Source organism: Macrotis lagotis, chromosome 1, assembly GCF_037893015.1.
Source record: "Macrotis lagotis isolate mMagLag1 chromosome 1, bilby.v1.9.chrom.fasta, whole genome shotgun sequence".
NCBI lineage: Eukaryota > Metazoa > Chordata > Mammalia > Peramelemorphia > Peramelidae > Macrotis > Macrotis lagotis.
In genome coordinates, this window is record NC_133658.1 from 105830953 (window position 1) to 105854741 (window position 23789).

A 23789-nucleotide genomic window follows, 5' to 3' on the forward strand; every position below is an offset into this window, starting at 1 on the left:
CAATATGCTGCTTTAGATTGGCCAGTCTGCCATGCTTGATGAGACAGATTTCTGTTTCCTCTCTGATACATGTTGACTGTATATGATCCAGGTCAGGTCACTAAACCTTGAATTTCCTTCAGGAAATCCTATAAGAGAATAGAAGCTTTAATGAATATTCCAGTTTTTTCCCCTTTTTTAAAGATTTTATTTATTTTGAGATTTACAGTTTTCCCCCTAATCTTGCTTCCCTCCCCACAACCCCATAGAAAGCATTTTACCAGTCTTTACATTGTTTCATGGTATACATTGATCCAAATTGAATGTGATGAGAAAAAAATCATATCCTTAAGAAAGAAAAATAAATTTTAAGAGATAGCAAGATTGCATAATAAGATATCATTTTTTTTTCTAAATTAAAGGTAATAGTCATTGGTCTTTGTTCAAACCCCACAATTCTTTCTCTGGATACAGATAGTATTTGCCATCACAGATAACTCCAAATTGCCCCTGATTATTGCACTGATGCAATGAACAAGTCCATGAAGGTTGATCATCACCCCCATGTTGCTGTTTTTGTTGGTTTTGCTCATCTCACTCAGCATCAGTTCATGCAAATCCCTCCAGGCTTCCTTGAATTTCCATTGTTTCTAATAGAGCAATAGTGTTTCATGACTATATATATATATATATATATATATATATATATATATATATATATATATATATATATATATCACAATTTGTTAAGCCATTCCCCAATTGAAGAACATTTACTTGATTTCCACCTCTTTGCCACAAGAAACAGGGTTGCTATAAATATTTTCGTACAAGTGATATTTTTACCTTTTTCATCATCTCTTCAGGGTATAGATCCTGGATCAAAAGGTATGCACATTTTTGTTGCCTTTTGGGTGTAATTCCAAATTGTTCTGTAGAAAGTTGGATGAGTTGACAGCTCCACCAACAATGTTTTAGTGTCCCAGATTTAGCACATCCCTTCCAACACTGATCATTGTCCTTTCTCACTATATTGGTCAGTCTGAGAGGTGTGAGGTGATACCTCAGAGATGCTTTAATTTGCATTTCTCTATTAAATAATGACTTAGAGCAATTTTTCATATGACTATGGATCACTTTTATTTCCTCCTCTGTAAATTACTTTTGCTTATACTTTGACCATTTGTAAATTGGGGAATGGCTTGTTGTTTTAAAAATTTGACTCAATTCTCTCTATATTTTAGAAATGAGTCCTTTGTCAGAAATACTAGTTGTGAAGATAGTTTCCCTAATTACTACAATTCTTTTGATCTTGGTTACAGTGGTTTTCTCTGTGAAAAAGTTGTATAATTTAATGTAATCAAAAATCATCTAGTTTGCTTTTATTGATGTTCTCAATCTTTTCCTTCATCATAAACTCTTTTCCTTTCCATAGATCTGACAGGTAAAGGACTCCTTGATCTTCAAGTTTGCTTATAATATTATTTTTATGATGTAATCCTGTCTCTATTTTGATCTTATCTTGGTATAGGGTGTGAAGTGTTGGTCTAATCTAAGCTTCTTCCATACTAACTTCCAACTTTCCTAGCAGTTTTTATGAAAGAGAGAATTTTTATCCAAATAGCTGGACTCTTTGGGTTTATCAAACAGCAGGTTAATATAATAATTTCCTGCTATTGCACCTAGTCTATTCCACTAGTCCACCACTCTATTTTTTTAGCCAATACCAGACAGTTTTGATGACTGATGCTTTATAATATAATTTTAGATTGGGTAGGGGTAAGACACCTTCTTTTGCAATTACTTTCATTGGAGCCCTGGAAATTCTTTACTTTTTATTTCTTCATATGAATCTACTTAAAACTTTTTCTATTTCATGGAAGTATTTTTTTTGGAATTTTGATTGGTAGGGCACTAAACAGGTACTATAATTTTGGTAGAATTGTCATTTTTATTATATTAACTCAACCTATCCATGAGCAGTTGATGTTTGCCCAGGTATTTAAGTTTGATTTTATTTGTGTGAGAAGTGTTTTTGTAATTGTTTTCACAAAGTTTCTGAGTCTGCCTTGGCAAATAGACTCTCAGGTATTTTATGTTATCTGAGGATACTTTGAATATGATTTTTCTTTCTAGCTCTTCCTGCTGTATCTTGCTAGTCATATATAGAAAAGTTGAGTTTTTATGAGGATTTATTTTATATCCTGTGACTTTGCTAAAGTTGTTAATTGTTTACAGTAGTTTTTTAGAGTATTTTTGGGGATTCTCTAGGTATACCTTCATGCCATCTGCAAAGAGTGAGAGTTTTGGTTCTTCCTTCCCAATTCTAATTCCTTCAGTTTCTTTTTCTTCTCTTATTGCTGAAGCTAACATTTCTAATACAATATTGATTACTGGTGGTAATAATGGGCATCCTCATTTTACCCCGGATCTTATTGGGAATGTCTCTAGCCTATCCCAGTTGCTTATACTGCTCATTGATGGTATCAGATAGATACTGCTTATTATTTTAAAGAACAATCCATTTATTCCTACACACTTTAGTTGTTTTTAGTAGGGACAGGTACTGTTTTTTGTCAAAAGCTTTTTCAGCAACTATTGATATAATCATATGATTTCTGATAGGTTTGTTATTGATATAATTAATTATACTAACAATTTTCCTAATATTGAAACAACCCTGCATTCCTGGGATAAATTCTACTTGATCATAATATATTATCCTAGTGATGACTTGTTATAATTGTTTTGCTAAGATTTTATTTAAGATTTTTGCTTCTATATTCATCAGGGAGATGGGTCTATAATTTTCTTTCTCTGTTTTAACTCTTCCTCTTTTAGGTATCAGCACCATATTGGTGTCATAGATAGATTTTAGGCAGAGTTCCATCTTTACCTACTTTTCCAAAAAGTTTAATATAGAATTGGAACCAATTGTTCCTTAAATGTTTGATAGAATTCACTTGTGAATCCATCAGGCCCTGGAGATTTTTTCTTAGGGAGTTCAATGATGTCTTGTTGAATTTCTTTTTCTGAGATATGGTTGTTTAGGTATTTAAACTCCTCTTCATTTAACCTGGGAAACATATTTTTTGTAAATATTTTTCCATTTTGCTTAGATTGTCAAATGTATTGGCATCAATTTGGGCAAAATAATTCTGAGTTATTACTTTAATTTCTTCCTCACTGGTGGTGAGTTCATCTTGTTCATTTATGATTCTAGTAATTTGGTTTTCTTCTTTATTATTTTTAAATCAAATTGACCAGAGGTTTATCAATTTTATTTTTTTTTCATAAAACCAATTCTTGGTTTTATTTGTTAATTCAAAGGTTTTGTGCTTTCAATTACATTAATTTCTCCTTGAATTTTTAGAATTTCTAAGTTTTATTTAATTGGGGTTTTTTAATTTGTTCTTTTTCCAATTTTTAGTTGCACATTTAGTTCATTGGTTTCTACCTTCTCTAATTCATTCATGTAAGTATTTAAAGATTATAATATATCCCCTAACAGCTGCTTTGAGTGAATCACATAGGTTTTGGTATGTTGTTTCATTATTGTCAGTATCTAGGATGAAATAATTCTTTCTTTAATTTGTTGTTTGATCCACTCATATTTTAAAATAAGATTATCTATTTTCCAATTATTTTGGGATCTATATCTCCTTGGTCCAATATTGCCTCTGATTTTTATTGCATTATGATCTGAGAAAGATGTATTCACTATTTTGCCTTTCTGCAATTGATCATTAGGCTTTTATGCCCTAGTACATGGTCAGTATTTATGTATCATGTTCTACAGGGGGGAAAATATATTCCTTTCTATCCTCATTCAATTTCCTGCATAAGTCTATCATATCTGGGTTTTCTAACCATACTTCTTTCTTATTTATTGTTTGATTAGATGTATCCAAATTTGAGTGTGGAAAGTTGAGGTCTCCCACTAGTAAAGTTTTGCTGTCTAGGTCTTCCTGTAGCTCTTTCAACTTCTCCTCTCAAGTTTGGATGTTATCCTATTGGGTTATTACACATTTAGTATTGAAATCATTTTATTGTTTATGATACCTTTTAGAAGGATATAATTTCCTTCCTTCCTTATCACTTCTAATGCTAATTTTTTTACAGATGCTTTGTCTGAGAAAAAGATTGCTACTCCTGCTTTTTTCACTTTGGCTGGAGTGAAATATATTTTGCTCCAACCTTTTACCTTTACTCTCTCTCTCTCTCTCTCTCTCTCTCTCTCTATATATATATATATATATATATATATATATATATACACACACACACACACATATATATATGTATATATATATATATATATATATATATATATATATATGCTTCAAATGAGTTTCTAGTAAGCAGCATATTGTAGGTTTCTGATTTTTAATTCACTCTGATATCTATTTACCTTTGAAGGGAGAGTTCATCCCATTAATATTCAAAATTATAAATACTAACTCTTTATTGCCCTACTTGCTATCTTCCCTCTGATTGGATTTTCAACCTTTTTCATATTATCCATATTCCCCAGTAATTTGTTTCAGAATACCGCCACCTTCAGTGTGTTTGCCCCACTATATTGTGCCCCTTCCCTTTCTTTCCCCTTCACTTTTAACTTTTTTCCTTCCCTTCCTTCTGTTATTTCCCCCTTTTATCCCCCTCCCTATTCCCATATCCCCCTCCCCTTTTCCCTTTTTATTACTTGAAAGGTAAAATGTTTTTTAACTTAAGTGAATGTGTGTGTGTGTAAATTAACTTTATGCCAAGTCTGATGAGAGGAAGATTCAGGTGTTTCTCATCTCCTCTCTTCTTCCCCGCTATTACAATAGAGGTACAATTTGTACCTCTTTATGTAATGAGATTTACCCCATTCAATCCCCTCCATCCTCTCATCTCCTTCCTGTCCCCTTTTTTAGGGGGATTGTGTTTTTAAATCATTTTATCTGAACCTCAGAAAATCATGAGTATCCATCACTTTTGGCTATGCATATAGTCTCTAATTGAGTTACAATTCTGGAGAGTTATTAGAGTCTTTCTCCCAAATAGGGATATCCAGTGTTTCTGATTGGATAACAATCTCATGGATAAGTCATGAGTGTCCATCCCTTCTGGCTTAAGTATATTCTCTCTGATAGAGTTACAATTCTCATGAGTTATGAGAATCTTTTTCCCACACTGGGATACAGCCAGTTTCATCCTTTTGGATAGCATCCCCCCTTTTTTTCTCTTTTCCCTCTCCTTTTTATTTTTACATGTCTCTTTAACCTCCTGTTTGATGTCCAAATTTTCTATTTAATTCTGGTGTTTTCATCAGGAATTGTCTCCCATTTTGTTAAATGACCATCTTTTTTTCCATGGAAGGGAAGGCTTAGTTTTGCTGGATAGTTGATTCTTGGCTGCATTCCAAGATCCCTTGTGCTTCAGGAATAACTAATTCCAGGCCCTTCCATCCCTTAATGTTGATGAGCCAGGTCCTGCATCATCCTTACTGTGACTCCTGGAATTTAAATTTTTCCTTTTGACTGCTTGCAGGATTTTTTCTTTTATCTGATAATTCTGGAATTTGGCCACAAAATTCCTTGGTGGTTTTATTTTAAGATCTCTTTATAGAGGAAAACGATGTATTCTTTCAATAAGTATTTTGCCCTGTGATTCCATGATATCACAGCAATTTTCCATCCCTCAATACTGTAATATTAAGTCCAGGCTTTTTTTCCTCTTCATTGTTTTCAGGAAGGCCTATATTTCTTAGCTTGTCCCTCCTTGATCTATTCTCGAGGTTATTGGTTTTGCTGATGAGGTATTTTTGCATTTTCTTCTACTTTTTTTTTCGATTTTTTGGTTTGTTTAACAGACTCTTGCTGTCTCATGAAGTAATTAGTTTCCACAGATTCCATTTTTTTAGAGAATAATTTTCTTTATTTACTTTTTGCATCACCTTTTCCATTTGATCAAATCTATTTTTGCAAGAGTTTTCCATTTGACCAATTGAGTTTTTCAGAGTATTGTTTTCTTGTTGCAAGGTGTTAATTTTCTCTCCCAAATTTTCCAGTTTATTTTTAATCTCCTTCCTTATTTCTTCAAGGAAGTCGTTTTGTGCTGGAGAGCAGGTCATATTCTCCTCAGAGGTTCTAGGTCTCCCTGAGTTAGTATTTTTTCCTTCAAAGAATTTTTTCTATGGAAACTTCTTTTCCCTGGCCTTTCTTCATTTTGGTGTTGGGATCCCTAGAGGTTTTACTCGCTGAGTGTAATATCTCGTGGTGGTCACTAGGCGGTGCTTGTTGCTTTCTCTGGAGTGTCTTTGACCTTGATTGAGGGCCTCTCCCTTTGCCGGGGGGTTGGGGGGGGTGGGGGTGGTTGAAGCTGTTGAATATTTTTATCTTTGATCAATGGTGGGGTATGAGGTAATCACTATCCCTATTCACAGCTGAGGTGGTTCTGCTGCTTCACCTTAGCCTGTGATGGAAAGTGGGCTGTGATTGTGTTTGTTCTGGGAAGAGGCTTCAGCTGAAATGAATGTATGTACTCTGAGTTCCTCCTGACCAGAGGAGCCCAGGGATCCTTGTCTGCAGCTCTCCAGCACTGGAATTCTCCCTCCATCCCAGCTGGCAAGCTCCCAGGGGTCAGTGCCACAACCAATGCCTCTGCTCCCTAGTTGGCCTGAGTCCCCACTGCCAACTAGTCTCTAGCCCTGCAGCTGATCAAGCCAGTCCAGTTCTCACACCCTCAGGCCCTCAGGGTCCCAGGCTCCTGCCCCACTGCTGATCAGGCTAAACCAAGGCTAATCAAGACTCACAGGTCCCGTGCTCCTGGCAGAGTCTGCTCTCTGCTCCCAGGTTCACCCCTGATCTCGGAAGACAAATCCTGAGGTAAATGTTCTTTTCCTGGTTTTTCTTTCTGGGTTTTGTAGATCGGATTTCTGTTAAGAGGTTAATTTCATATTCTATATAAGGGAAGATCAGGAGACCTTTAGCAGTGTGCCTGTCTTTTCTCTGCCATCTTGCCCAGAAGTCCTCCAGTTTTTATTAGTAAAAGGAATTCCTCCCTGGAATCACAGATTTGATGCAGGTGAGAGAGAGAAAGGGAGGCAAAGAGAATGAAAAAGACCAAGAAAGTGTGTGATGGAAAACCAGATATATCTGGTTCCCTGAAAGCCTAAAATACTAGCCAAAAATCATAAAACGACTCCTGCTGAGAAATGAATTGAACACTTTTTGAATGACCCTAGTCATCTTACTGGTTGAATTAAATTAGAATAGAACTGCAAAAAATAACCATATTGATTAGCTAATAATATATCCATTGAATAACTGAATTGCATTATATTTATCAGCAAGATTAACCTTTTTAAGTCTTTTACAGATAATTGCACACTTGTCTGGAAAGAAGTATATGAAAATTGTTATGATTAGAAATTTCTTATAACAATGGGACTTTATGAATTATGTAAACTCAGAATCTCAGATGAAATATCAGAAGTTAGCAGCTAATGTTACACAAGGAAAATAGTTCAAATCATGATTACTTAGAAAAGAATGAGTTTTCTGAGATTTTACCTCACTAATTTTTGTTTTGCTTAATTTTTTTTTGACAGTGAAGTTAAACCCCAGGATTCCAGGAATCTCCCAGGCCCTTGAATCAACTGAGCACATATCAGAGAGTAAATATTATCTTGACTAGAAAATGGTAAGAATGATAAGATTTTTCATAAGTCACTTAATTTGTGATATTTCCCCCTCCCACTTTAGGGTCATATGGAGAATAAAAGGAAAAGATTAAAATCTATTCTTAGGAGTGGAGATAATAACAAACTATGATAATTAGGAAAATTTGGGAGAAAGTTTGTGTCACCGGCATAATGTTTTATGATATTTTATTACTAAATATTTCTCTCTTATACACCTTAGATCGCAACAGGAGCTGTTCCAGTGAATGGGAGTAAAACTACAATAAAAAGGAACTAACCTAATATCTAGAAGAAATCAGAAAAAAGGAATGCATGGCTGTTGAGCCTGTGGCATGCCATAACCATTCAGGGAGATTGTCACATATGGAAAACTATCACATTGATTAGCACAAATTCTGTTAAATATATATCCCCATTTTTAACCTGCATTTTACAGGGCAAGTTACTTAGAGGGCAGATTTAAGGCATTATCTAAGTCAGCAAAAGTACCCATCATCTACCATATCCCAGAGAGATGTTGGACCTACCTTCAGCATAAAAATCAAATTTTTAAAATGCAATCACTGTGGAGATGTTTTGTAACCACTACAACACATTCCAAAAAGGAGGGGAGGTGAAATTTTGCGTGTCATTTTCTATTCCTTCTACAATAAATTGTGCTTCATTTCAGATTACAGAATTTAGTCTAACACTATTATTATCAGAGTATTATAGTTCTCTTGTAGTATGGTTTAAAGCGGCATCTGTGCACTAGCCTGAAACTCTATTATTTATAATACTATTTCTATGAGAAAATGTATTCAAAGCTTCCATACCCATGATTTACAATTTAACTTTGGAAATGCAAGCACTTTGTAAGTTGGAAAGCAGTGGTGGCAATACTCATACAGAAATAATTGCACTATTGGACCTTATTGAGACTGTAGCTATAATTAGATGAAATGATAGTTTACATCAATTAACACTTTTAGCCATTAATTACACCCTACTTAATTCCATTCAGTTATTTTTATAATTTCAATACACTTGCCATCCTCATTTAGAATCTTCATTTTAAATTTAATGTATTAAGAAAAAGGCAACATATTCAGCATTATCTGTATAGTTTTAAGTTAATTTATTTGTCAATTAGATTTTTCAATGATAAAATCATTAAAACCTAATGATTGGGGCAGCTAGATGGCACAGTGGATAGATCACCCGCCCTGGAGTCAGGAGTACTTGAGTTTAAATCTGGTCTCAGACACTTAATAATTACCTAGTTGTGTGGCCTTGGACAAGCCACTTAACCCCATTTGCCTTGCAAAATCTTAAAAAAAAACAAAACCAAATTAATGATCATTCTATCAATATCCAGATAACATTAAGACATAGCCAGTATTGAAAAGTGAAATTACTTGCCTGTCTGGTCTTTTTCTCTAATCTGTGGGTCAAAACAGTTAACTAGAGTCTGAATACCTCTTAATTGCTATCATTCATCAATAGACCATTCTCCCAAACATTCCAAGATCATGGTCAGGTATATAAATTAAAAGTCAGAACATAAATGGATCTTGAATGATTTTATAACAACATCCATTATTTATATAATAGTAATCTGCAAAATCAAGGAAAATAAAATTTGTTAGAGAAATTAAAATGCATTATTTAAAGTCTTTATAGATAGAAACCATTTTCTTCTAAATTAATTGATATACTATTGTCATGAACATAGTAGAAAAAATTAAAAACTTTAAATTTGAAGAACCTGGATTTATTGCATTATAGTTTCATATATTACATCTGACAAGGATATGAATGGTAATTTGATTCAATTCCAAGTAAATTGCTTATTAGAACAATTAAACTGCATAAATAAGGTCAAATACAAAGTAAAAGGTAAAGCAGACTTTTGGTCACTAAGCACACTAAGTTTAAATTCAGTGTGTCTTCCACAGCACCCAAATCGGTCTTTTGCTAAATTCCATGATCTTGGGGAAATTCCTTATTCTCTCTGAGCCACAGAGAGTCTCATCAATAAAACAGAGGACATAAAAAACAACAAAAAGTAACAATTCCCCTGTCCTTTTCTTATAAAAATACTTTTTATTTTAATGCTTAGCCTTATTTTAATATAATTAAAATGTATTTATTTTTAAGTTTAAAAAATTGGAGTTGCAAATTATCTGTCACACATTCCAAATAAGAAGGCAAAAAATTGGACATAAATATTATTTATAAATGTGAACACATGTAAAACTTAATTCATTATTCGTCATGTAGCAAAAGAACTCTTAAAAAAGTAAGAATATTATATTGCAATTTGAATTTAGCATTCATTAGATGAAATGATCTTTTCTTTGGGATTCACAACATGAATCCTATAGAACTGTATTTTATCATCATATGTATCAGAATAGCTAAGTAATTCATAATTTATCATCTTAAAATTTCATTGTTATTGTGTAGTTAGTTCTCCAGATGCTACTTACTTTATTAACTATTAGTTCATGTAAGGCTTTCCAGATTTTTCTAAAAGCATCTTGCTTAAGTTTTCTTATAGCTCAATATTTATTCCATTACATTCATAAACCACAACTTTCTCATCCATTACCTAATTACCGGGAAGCCCCTCATTTTGAAATTCATTACCAGTGTGAAAAAGAATCCTATAAAGATTTGTGTATATATTGCTCCTTTTCCTTTTTCTTTGATCTCTGTGACATAGACCTACTAGTGATTTAGCTGGATCATAGGTTTTACACATCTTTATAGTCCTTGGATACAGTTCCAATGCTCATCAGACTAGTTGGAACAGTTTACAACTCTACTAAGAGTATATTAATGTCTCAATGTTTCTGCATTTCACCAAATATTTGTTATTTTTGTTTTTCTGTCCCATTTGCCAATTTGATATGTGCTATATGATCCCTAATAGTTGTTTTTAATTTCCATTTCTCTAATTAGCATTAATTTAGAGCATTTACATATCACCACAGGTACTCTAGATTTCTCTTGAAAACTTCCTGTTCATAATCATTGAATATGGTTATATTCTAATAACTATGACTCACTTCTTTATATATCTGAGAAATGTTGACAATATCACAGAAACTTGGAAATGCTTCCCGGATTTTTATTTTCCTTCTAATCTTGGCTTCCTTGGCTTTCTTTGTGCAAAATCTTTTAAATATAATCTAATATAAATTAATAATTATACATACCACAATGCTTTCTGAATCTTGTTTGGCCATAAATTCTTCCTTTATTCATGGTCTGACAGGAAAACTATTCCTTTCTCCCTTAATTTTCTTATTATATAAATCTTTTTATTTAAATCATGTACTTATCTTTGTATAAGGGCAAATAGGTGGCACAGTAGATAGAAGACTGGCCTTGGAGTCAGTAGGACCTTAGTTCAGATATGACCTGAGAGACTTAACACTTTCAAACTTTGAAATCTTGGGTGAGTCACTTAACCCTGATTGCCCAGCACCCAGGGCCATTTCCAGTTGTCTTGATTCATATCTGGCCACTGGACCCAGATAGCTTTGGAGGAGAATGTGAGGTTAATGACTTAACACAGCACCCCCTCATTCAGATCAATTCATGTGTTTTACATAGAGTCCCCCTCTGATGTCATGGTCTTCTTTGAGAATGAAGGACAAACATTTTCTTGGTACACAGAAATGTTGATCTCTACCAATTTTATGCCAAATTTTAATATAGCTTTCCCATCAATTTTGTCAAAAAATGAGTTATTGTCCACAAAACTTGGATTTTTGTGTTTATCAAACTCTAAACTATTATGGTCTCTTAGGTATATATTATATTATATATTAGGTATATTATATATATATATATATATATATATATATATATATATATATATATTAGGTACTGTGCACTAGGTACTGTGTACCTAATATACTCCATTGATCTGACTCTATGTTAGATAGTATTAAATTGTATTGGTAATCATTACATTTCATTACAGTTGGAGAATTAGTATATAGGCTACCATTTTTGCATTTTTTTCATTAAATCCTTTTATGTTATAAATTTTGAATTTTTTTAGGTCAATAAAGTGATTTTAGGTAGCTTGAACCAGTTAAAAAACTGAGTTAGAATTGTTATTTTTATTATAATGACTCAGCCTATCAACATGCAATTAAAATTTCTCTGGTTATTTAGAGTTGACTTTGCATGGAAGGTTTTTTATATTTGTGTTTATAAAGTTTCTGAATTTGTCTTGGCAGATTGACTCCCAAGAATTTTTTTATTGTCTTACTGCCCTCAATTATTTAAAATAGAATTTTTTTCCTTTTTTTTTCCTATTCTTTCTGGGTTTTGTTGGCAGTACATTAAATTGATGATAAATTATGTGGGTTCAGTTTGCAATTTAGATGCTTTAATTTTGTTGAAATTATTCATTGCTTCAGTGATTTTTTTTAGTTTATTCCCTAGGATTCTGTAATTGCATTGTCCATAAAGAATTAGAGTTTTGGTTGCCCATTGTTTTTTCAAAGTGCTATAATTTCTTCTCATTGTTATAGGCAACATGTCAAGTATATATCTAGTACAAGTTTGAGTGTGTATCTTTGCTTTAACACTGATGTTAAAAAGAAGTCTGCTAGCTTAATTAACCCCATTAAAGATAATGTATGTTGATAGTTTTAGATAGATACTACTTAATTTTTAAAGGAAAAATCTAGGGCAGCTAAGTAGCACAGTAGATAGAGCACTGATCCTCTGGAGTCAGGAGCACCTAAGTTCAAATCTGGCCTCAGACATTTAATAATTGCCCATCTGTGTCACCTTGGACAAGTCTCTTAAGCCCATTGCATTAAATAAATAAAGTTGTAAAAAAGATAAAAAAGGAAAAATCTATTTATTCTTATGTTTTTAATGCTTTTAATAGGAATGGGTGCTCTATTTCATCACAAATCTTTTGTGTTTCTTTTGAGATAACCATATGATGATTGTCCTTTTTTTATTTATATAATCTATTAAACTGATAGTTTCCTTATTATTGAACCAACTCTGACTTCCTGGAATAAATCCTGTTAATAGTGAATAATTTAGGGGCAGCTAGGTGGTGCAGTGGATAAAGCACCGGCCCTGGAGTCAGGAGTGCCTGGGTTCAAATCCAGTCTCAGACACTTAATAATTACCTAGCTGTGTGGCCTTGGGCAAGCCACTTAACCCCATTTGCCTTGCAAAAATCTAAAAAAAATAATGAATAATTTTTTGTTTTATATTGCATTAATCTCCTTTCTAGTATTTTATTTAAAATATTTGCATTGCTATAGATTAGGGCAATTGAACTACAGTTTTCTTTCTGAGTTTTGGCTCTTTCTGATTTAAGTATCAGTATCATAATGTGTCATAAAAATTATACCATTTTTTCATCTATTTTCAAAATAATTTATATAGTGTTGAAATTATTTGTTTTCCAATATTTGGTGGACTTCATTTGTGAAACTATATCATCCTGATAATTTTATCTTAAAGTGTTCATTGGTAACTTATTCAATTTATTTTTCTAATATAAGATTATTTAAGTATTCTCTTTTCTGTTAATCTAGGCAATTTCTATATTTGCAAATAGCAATGTTAATTAATTAATTAATTAATTAGATTTATTGGCATATATCTGACCAAAATATTCATTAGTGGTCAATTCATCTATTTTTCTTTAATATTTGATACTGGTAATACATTTTTCTTCTCTCTATTTAAAAAAAAATCAATCTGCTGATATTTTGGGGGGAAAATCAAATTCTAGTTTCATTTTCTTAGTTAATATTTTTCTTGTTTTCAAATATGTTAATCTTTTTGATTTTCAGAATTTTCTAATTTTGTTTAACTTTGTATTTTTAATTTGTTCTTTTTCTAGACTTTTTTAGTTACGTGCTCAATTCATTGATCAGTTCATTCTCTAGTTTATTGATTAAAGTATTTGTAGATTATAAAATTTCCCCAAATACTGTTTTCACTGTGTTTTGGAATTGCATCTAATTGTTGTTGTTCTTTTTAATTGTGATTATTAATGGTTTCTGAAATTTGTTCTATGACCAATTTGTTCTTTAGGATTAGTTTACTTTGAATAGATTATTTAGTTTCTAAAATTTTTGAGCACTTTTGCAAATAAGTTTGGATTAACTAATACACATGAGCACATACATATACATACATGCATATATAATAAACACACAAAAAAAGATAATGTGGCTTTCACTCTGTAAAAGATTAGGCTAGATAATTCCTTCCTCATATCCAATAAAATATAAGCTTCTTATGGATAGACATATACCACTTTTTTATTTGGAGATTTAGAGCCTAGGATATGTAGGGCAAGCAATTAAACATTTATGGAATGGCTGTTTAACTATAATCTAAAACTCATTGATTATTCTGAAGATACTATTATTTTTTATGTATATGAATTTATTGAAACAAATACTACAGGGACAGCCAGGTGGCACAAAGGATGGAGATTAGTCCTGGAGTCAGGAGGACCTGAGTTCAAATCTAACCTCAATCACTTAATGATTACCTAGTTATTTGACCATGGACAAGTTACTTGACCCCATTGTCTTGTAAAAGCAAACTAGAGAAAGGATTCAAGATCTATTTCAGAGTCTGGATCCTGGTATCTACTCAATAAATATCTGTGCATATAGTGATTAATTATATTAATAGCATCTCCCTCCTACTTAATAAATTTCCATAAGATATATATCTTGTAGAACCTTGACATGATTTATAATATACTCTGATAGACTTCTTGGTTGCTACAATGTGCATTCTAAAGACTTTACACTTGCCTCCATTATACCTAACAAGCATAATTGTTACTCCAAACTTATGTTTCTATGTAATTCTTTTCTCCAGATAGACTGGATTATGATTTCCAAAAGATGATCTTTAATTTTTCCTCTTCCCCATAGTTACTTTGAGAAGAAGGAATACCTTTTGCTTTTCTTTGCATATTTAGGTTTTAGTACATTTCCCATAACATAAAACTGCTTCGAAAAGTTGTCCAAAATTTAATACTTCTGCAGATTCTTTAATGCTTTTGAATAATATCTCTCTATATGAAAGAAACTATATCTGGCCCTTAGAAATTAACTTAGATTGTCAGGTATAATTTTTATTTTATATAATTTATCTATTCTACAAAATTTGAAGCTCTTTAAGAAAATGCAAACACACATATATAGATGTAGATGTAGATGAGATAGTTTCAAGTCTATATCCATCTATCTAGATTAATACATATATAATAATTTTATCTTTAGGGATAATAGTGCTATGGGTTCTATATAGTGCTGTAAGTTCTATCCCAAAAAGCCAGTTAACAAATATTTAATTACTTGCTCTATATATCCTCAGTTCTGGGGATCCAAATAAAAAAGTTAGATAATTCCTGCCTATAAGATTTTTGCATTTTACTGGATGGACAGGAGTGATAATTTAATTCTAACATTCTAAAGAACCTTTTTTTTTTCCTTCCAGGGCTAATTGGATATTTATAAGATGATCTTCAGGCTATATTTGGTGAAACATTTAATCAATTTACCCCTGAAAAACTACTAAATCTGTTGAATTCCTAATCCCACCTGTGGTTTCCTTGGCAACACCACCTAGCAGTCAAAGAATTTTCACCTTTGTTATCTCTTTTCTTTTTTGTTTTATTGAAAAAGAAATTCAAGTTTCCTAATTACATGCAAAGGTCATTTTCAACATTCATTAAGTTTATGAGTTACACATTTTTCTACCCTTCCAATGTCAGCAAACAATCTGATAAATCATGTTTAATAAATGACCATTTTATTCATGTTTTGCTAGAGGAACGGGGAAAAACATAAAAAGAAGGGCAAAGCATAAAAATAGTTTTTAAAAAGTGAACATAGTATGTATGTTTTGCTCCGCATTCAGAATCCATAGTGTTTTTCTCTGGATGTGGGTGACATTGGATTGTCCTTGATCACTGAATTGCTGAAGGGAACTGTGACCATCATTATCAATCATCTCATTCATTATATTTTACTTCCCTGCCCCTGTTCCAAAGAATGTCAGATCATTATTATTATTCGTAGTATTAGTATTCTTATTAGTATTGTTGTTATTGTGCCTTTTCCCATAATTACTGTGAGGTTCTACAGATTTATCAAGCTTAATCAAAACAGTCAGTTATGCTGGATACTGTAGTTCACCTTTATTTCACAGCCAATGACTTGACCATAGGGATAAGCTTCACCACTTTAAATAGCATTAATTGATCTTGAAAGTTTTTATTTTTGTAGACTTTTACTCAGTTTTCTGAAGTTTTATATATATATATATATATATATATATATATTTATGCTTTAAGTACTAGTTATGAATAGATCCTTCTAACTTTGCCGTAGTTCCTAATCAAAATAATCCCCAAACCTGTCAGAACAAAGTAAGAGCAATAATATTTCATTCCTATGATTTTGTCATTTTATTATTTTTGAGAGATTATTATTATTATTATTGTTGTTGTTTGGTTAAATGACTTCACCCCTCCCTAAAAGGGTTAATCATTCACCTTTCAAAAAAGAAAGTCAAATTAATCTCTTTCAACTGTCAGTTTAGAACTGTATCTTCAATCCCAACAATTTTGATGATTTACTTTTAGTTATATCAAAGGATAATTAGATTTATTATTCTCTAAGTTATGATCATTGTAATGGGACCATCAGGTTTTGGAAGGTTTTAGGATTGGGACCTAGGTTGATGAAGTAGAAAAATATTTAACATGGTTGTCATAGGTAATTGAGAAGAAAAACCTATTCATTAACTTCTACTACTTCTCTCCATATAGACTATTTGTTAGGTTTCTAAGTATTTTTTCAAATAACATAGAGTTATTGAACTAAACATTTAACAAGTTTGAGGATGATGCCATCCCTCTTCAACAATTTTCAAACAATGCTATTTGTGAATAGATCCCACTTATGGTGAATGAAAGGTCTAAGTTTATTTTTTGTTTGTTTTTGTTTCCTTTTTTAACCATTACCATTCCTCCCATTGCAACTTATTTTTGATTTTTTTAAAATCCCATGGAAACAAATATTCTTTTTGGGGGATTTGTTTTTGCAAGGCAAACAGGGTTAAGTGGCTTGCCCAAGGCCACACAGCTGGGTAATTATTAAGTGTCTGAGACCGGATTTGAACCCAAGTACTCCTGACTTCAGGGCCGGTGCTTTATCCACTATGCCCCCTAGCGGCCCCTAAAACAAATATTCTTAATTGACCTACTAGTTCAGTCATAGCAGCAACTATTTACATGTCATCTTAAACTTATCTCTGGCCCCCTCTCCACCCTCATAAATGGGTATTTTGATTCATCCTTCACCAAAAATAAAGTTGAGGCTATTAACAAAGAATCCTTTGTACTTTCCTCCTCTTTATCTCTTATCCCATAGACATCATCCATTATCTCCTCTTTCACAGCTCTTAAATGAAGAGGCTGCTCTTCAACATGCCAGGTCAAATCCCTCTACATGTACACTTTATTGCATCCATTCTCATTTTTCTACAAGATTTTGCATCTTTGAACATCCCCAAATTAGTAATTTCAACCCTGTATCATCTCATAACTACCTGGATTGCTTTTATCTCTCACCTATTTTAGACTCTTCCTCTGCTGAGTTCATCCTCAGAACTTCAAACATCACCCATGATCTCCATTCCTTCTATCATGCCTCTACTTCCAACTCTCCTTATAATTTTCCATCTTCCCCTATTATTTCTACATATCTTTCCTATACTATAAAACAAGCTCCTTAAGGAAAAAAAGTTCTTTAAAATTTTATATATATATATAGGTTTTAGCATTAGCTAATATAATCTCTGTCTCTAATCTTCAGTCCCTCAGGATCTATTTGTTCATCTTTGATGATTATTGTTCAATAACTTTCCTAACCAATCTCCAATAGATTTCTTTTGAAAGATGTCTAGTTGCTTCCAACTTTTCTTAATTTCTTTCCAAAATACTACAATCTAATTTCTTTTTTATTAAATATTTTGTTTATTTTGAGTTCCCCAAACTTATTTCCCTCCCAAACCCCAACAGAAAGCAATTAGTCAGTCTTTACATTGTTTCCATGTTGTACATTGATGCAAATTGAGTATGAGATGAGAGAGAAATCATATCCTTAAAGAACAAACATAAAGTAAAAGAGATAACAAGATCAGACAAAAAGATATCAGTTTTTTTAATAAATTAAAGGGAACAGTCCTTGGACTTTGTTCAAACTCCACGGCTCTTTATCTGGATACAGATTTCTCCATTGCAGAAAGCTGAAAATTGTCCCTGATTGTTGCACTGATGAAATGAGTGTGTCCATCAAGATTGATCATCACCACCATGTTGTTGTTAGGGTGTACAGCGTTCTTCTGGTTCTGCTCATCTCACTCAGCATCAGTTCATCCAAATCCCTCCAGGCTTCCCTGAATTCCCATCCCTCCTGCTTTCTAATACAACAATAGTGTTCCATGACATACATATACCACAGTTTGCTAGGCCATTCCCCAATTGAAGGACATTTACTTGATTTCCAATTCTTTGCCACCACAAACAGGGCTGCTATAAATATTTTTGTACAAGTGATGTTTTTAGACCCAGTAGTGGTAGTGCTGGATCAAAGGGTATGTGAATTGTTGTTGCCCTTTGGGCTTAGTTCCAAATTTCTCTCCAGAAAGGTTGGATGAGTTCACCGCTCCACCTACAGTGTAATAGTGCCCCATATTTCACACAATGCTTTCAAAAATTATCCTTTCTGATCATATTGGCCAGTCTGAGAGGTGTGATGTAGTTCCTCAGCGAAGCTTTAATTTGCATTTCCCTAATAAGTAATGATTTAGAGCAATTTTTCATATGACTATTGATTGCTTTGATCTCCTTATCTGTAAATTACCTTTGCATATCCTTTGACCATTGGTCAATTGGGGAATGGCTTTTTTTTTTTTAATATGACTCAGTTCTCTGTATATTTTAGAAATGAGACCTTTGTCAGAAACATTAGTTGTAAGGATTGTTTCCCAGTTTACTACATTTCTTTTGATCTTGGTTACAAGTGGGTTTATTTTTTAGGTTTTTGCAAAACAATAGGGTTAAGTGGATTGCTCAAGGTGACACAGCTAGGTAATTATTAAATGTCTGAAGCCAGATTATAGTGTCTGAGACTGGAGTTACAGTGGTTTTATCTGTGCAAAAGCTTTTTAATTTAATGTAATCAAAATCATCTAGTTTGTTTTTAGTGATGTTCTCCATCTCTTCCTTAGTCATAAACTGCTTCCCTTTCCATAGATTTGACAGGTAAACTAGTTCTTGATCTTCTAATTTGCTTATAGCATTGTTTTTTAATGTCTAAATCCTGTATCAATTTGGACTTTATCTTGGTCATGGGTATGAGGTGTTGGTCTAATCTAAGTTTCTTCCATACTAATTTCTAATTTTCTTGGCAGTTTTTATCAAAGAGAGTATTTTTATCTGATAGCTGTACTCTTTGGCTTTATCAAACAGGAGATAACTATAATTGTTTCCTACTACTGCACATAGTCTGTTCCACTGGTCTACCGCTCTATTTCTAAGCCAATACCAGACAGTTTTGTTGACTGATGCTTCATAATATAATTTTAGATCGGGTAGGACTAAGCCCCCTTCTTTTCCACTTTTTTTTCATTAAATCCCTGGAAATTCATGACTTTTTATTTCTCCATAAGAATTTACTTACAACTTTTTCAAAATCATTAAAGTAATTTTTTGGAATTTTGATTAGTAGGGCACTAAACAGGTAGTTTAGTTTTGGTAGAATTGTCATTTTTATTATATTAACTCTACCTATGCAAGTGCAGTTCATACTTGCCCAGTTATTTAGATCTGATTTAATTTGTGTGAGAAGTGTTTTTTTAATTGTTTTCAAAAAGTTTCTGAGTCTGCCTTGTAAAATACAGCACCAGGTATTTTATATTGTCTGAAGTTACTTTGAATGGGATTTCTCTTTCTAGCTCTTCCTGCTGTATCTTGCTAGTCATATATAAAATAGTTGAGGATTTATGAGGGTTTATTTTATATCCTGCAACTTTGCTAAAATTGCTAACTGTTTTCAGTAGTTTTTTGGATTATTTCTTGGGATTCTCTAGGTAGACCATCATGTCATCTGCAAAGAGAGTTTTGACTCTTCCTTTCCAATTCTAATTCCTTTAATTTTTTTCTTCTCTGACTGATGAAGCTAACATTTCTAATATGATATTGAATAGTAGTGGTGATAATGGGCATCCTTCTTTCACCCCTGATCTTTCTGGGAATGACTCTAGCCTCTCTCCATTGAATATAACGCTTGTTGATGGTTTCAAATAGATACTGCTAATTATTCTAAGGAACAGTCCATTTATTCCTGCACTATTTAGTATTTTTAGTAGAAATGGGTGCTGTATTTTGTCAAAAGCTTTTTCAGCATCTATTGATATGATGATATAATTTCTGATATGTTTGTTGTTGATACATAATTGATTATACTAACAGTTTTCCTAATTTTGAACCAATCCTGCATTCCTGGGATGAATCCTACTTGGTCAACATTTATTATCCCACTGATAACTTGTAATCATTTGCTAAGAATTTATTTAAGATTTTTGCATCTATATTCATCAGGGAGATAGGTCTATAATTTTCTTTCTCTGTTTTAACTCTTCCTGGTTTAGGTATCAGAGCCATATTGCTTCCATAGAAAGAGTTAGGCAGAGTTCCTTCCCCTATTTTTCCAAAGAGTTTATATAGAATTGGAACCAATTGTTCCTTCAGTGTTTGGTAGAATTCACTTGTGAATCCATTAGGCCCTGGAGATTTTTTCCTAGGGAGTTCAATGATGGCTGGTTGAATTTCTTTTTCTGAGATAGGGTTGCTTGTTCAGGTATTTAATCTCCTCTTCATTTAACCTAGGAAACTTACATTTTTGTAAATATTCATGCATTTCACTTAGTTTGTCAAATTTATTGACATAGACTTGGGTAAAATAATTTCAAACTATTACTTTAATTTCATTTCCTTCTCATTGGTGGTGAGTTCATCTTTTTTCTTTTATGATACTAGCAATGTAGTTTTCTTCTTTCTTTTTGTAATCACATTGATGAGAGGTTTATGAATTTTATTTTTTTTCATAAAACCAGCTCTTGATTTTATTCATTTTCTTGGTTTCAATTTTATTAATTCTGCCATTCATTTTAAAAATTTCTAATTTTCACTTAATTGGGAGTTTATAATTTTTTTCATTAATATTTTTAGTTGTAAGTTTAGTTCATTGATTTGTCTTTCTCTAATTTATTCATGTAAACATTTAAAGATATAATACATCCACTGACAACCTTTTTGAGTGAATCCCATGGGTTTTGGTATGTTGTTTCATTATGGTCATTATCTAGGATATAATAATTAATTCATGCTATAATTTGTTATTTGATCTATTCATTCTTTAAAATGAAGTTATTCAGTTTCTAATTGGTTCTGGGTCTATATCTCCCTGGCCCAATAATGCATATGACTTCTATTGCATTGTTATGTGACAAAGATTTATTCACTATTTTTGCCTTTCTGCAGGTGATCATTTGGTTTTTATGTCCTAGTACATGGTCATTTTTTGTATAAGTGCCATGTAATGCAGAGAAAAAGATATATTCCTTTCTATCCCCATTCAATTTCCTGCATAAATCTACCATATCTAGTTTTTATAAAAATCTATTTACCTCCTTAACTTTTTTATTGTTTATTTTATGATTCAATTTATCTAGATCTGAGAGCTGGAGGTTGAGGTCTCCCACTAGTAGAGTTTTGATGTCAATGTCTTCCTGTAGTTCTTTCAGCTTCTTCTCTAAGAATTTGGATGCTATCCCAATGGCTGCATATATAACCAATATTGAAATAACTTTATTGTCTATGGTACCACTGAGGAGGATAAGGTTTCCTTCCTTACCTCTTTTAATGCTATCTATTTTTGTAGCTGCTTTGTCTGAGACAAGGATTGCTACCCCTGATTTTTTTCACTTCAGCTGAAGACAAATATATATTTTCTGTAATCTTTACCATTACTCTATACGTATCTCTCTGTTTCAAATGAGTTTCTTGAAAGCAGCTTATTGTAGGATTCTGGTTTTTAATGTACTTTGCTATTCACTTATATTTTAAGGGAGAGTTCGTCCCATTCACATTCAAAGTTATATTTACTAATTCTTTATTGCCTACATGCTATCTTCCATTTGTATTTTTCCCCTTCCCCCCTTTATATGTATTTCCCAATATTTTGTTTCTGAATACCACCCCCTTCAGTGTGTTTGCCCTCCTATAATCACCCCTCCCCTTTCTTTCCCCTTTCCACTTTCCCCTTTTCCCTTCCTTTTGTTAGTTCCCCTTTTTTTCCTCCCCCTCACTCTCTCTGTCCCCCCTCCCCCTTTCCCCTTTTAATACTTGAGAGGTTAGATGTTTTTTAAGTTAACTGAGTATGTGTGAAAGTTGACTTTAAGCCAAGGATGATGAGGAGTAGATTCAGGTATTTCTCATCTCCTCCCTTCTTCCCCTCTGTTACCACAGGTATTTTGTACCTCTTAGTGTAATGAGATTTACCCCATTTAATCCCCTCCCTCCTCCTGTCTCGTTCCTGTCCCCCTTTTTAAGAAGGTAGTGTTTTTAAATCATTCTGAGTCATAGAAAATTCTGAGTATCCATCACTTCTAAGTATATTCTATCTAATAGAGTTACAATTCTTGAGAGTTATTAGAGTCTTTCTCCCAAGTAGGGTTATAGCTACTTTTTTCCCATTGGATAGCAGTCTCATGGATAAGTCATGAGTTTCCATACTTCTGGCTAGGTGTATTCTCTCTGTTAGAGGTATAATTCTCTAGAGTTATGAGAATCTTTTTCCCATGCTGTGATATAGCCAGCTTCAACTTATTGGATAGATTTTTTCTTTATCCCCCCCCCATAACCTTTTCATGTTTCTCTTGAATCTTCTGTTTGATGTCCAAATTTTATATTTAGCTCTGCTCTTTTCATTAGGAATTTTTGCATTTTTTCTGTTTCATTAAATGTCCATCTCTTCCCCTGAAAAGGATGGCTCAGCTTTGCGGGATAGTGGATTCTTGGCTGCATTCCAAGTTCCCTTGCTCTTCCCAATATCTTGTTCCAGGCCCTTGAATTCCTTAATTTTGATGCAGCCAGGTCCTGTGTAATCCTTACTGTGGATCCTTGATATTTAAATTGTTTCTTTCTGGCTGCTTGAAGTATTTTCTCTTCTATCTGATAGTTCTGGAATTTGACTACAAAATTCCTTGGTGTTTTCATTTTAAGATCTCTTTATGGGGGGCGGATAGTTGGTGTAGTGGATAAAGCACCCCGTGGAGTTAGGAGTACCTGGGTTCACATCCGGTCTCAGACACATAATAATTACCTAGCTGTGTGGTCTTGGGCAAGCCACTTAACCCAGTTTGCCTTGCAAAAACTTAAAAAAAAAGATCTCTTTATGGAGGGGATCAATCTATTCTTTCAATAACTACTTTGCTCTCTCATTCCATGATTTCAGTGCAATTTTCCATCACTAGATCCTGTAATATTAAGTCCAGGCTTTTTTTCTCTTCATTGTTTTCAGGTAGTCTTATAATTTTCAGGTTGCCCCTCCTCAACCTATTCTTGAGGTCAGCAGTTTTGCTGATGAGGTATTTTACATTTCCTTCTATTTTTTCTATTTTTTGGTTTTAACAGGCTCTTTCTGTCTCATGATGTCATTAGTTTCCACAGACTCCATTCTATTTTTTAGAGAAGAGTTTTCTTCATTTACCTTTTGCAACTCCTTTTCCAATTGATCAATTCTGCTTTTGAAAGCTTTCCATTTGACCAGTTGAGGTTTTGAGAGAATTATTTTTTTTTTTGCCTTTGCCCAGTTGAGGATCTGAGAGAATTATTCTCATTTTGTATTTGTCAAAATGAAGATCTGAGAGAATTATTCTCATTTTTTATTTGTCCAATTGTATTTTGCATTATTTGTTCTCTAGTTGTAAGGTGTTAATTGATTCTCCCAAATTTTCCAATTGATTTTTAAACTCCTTCCTTATT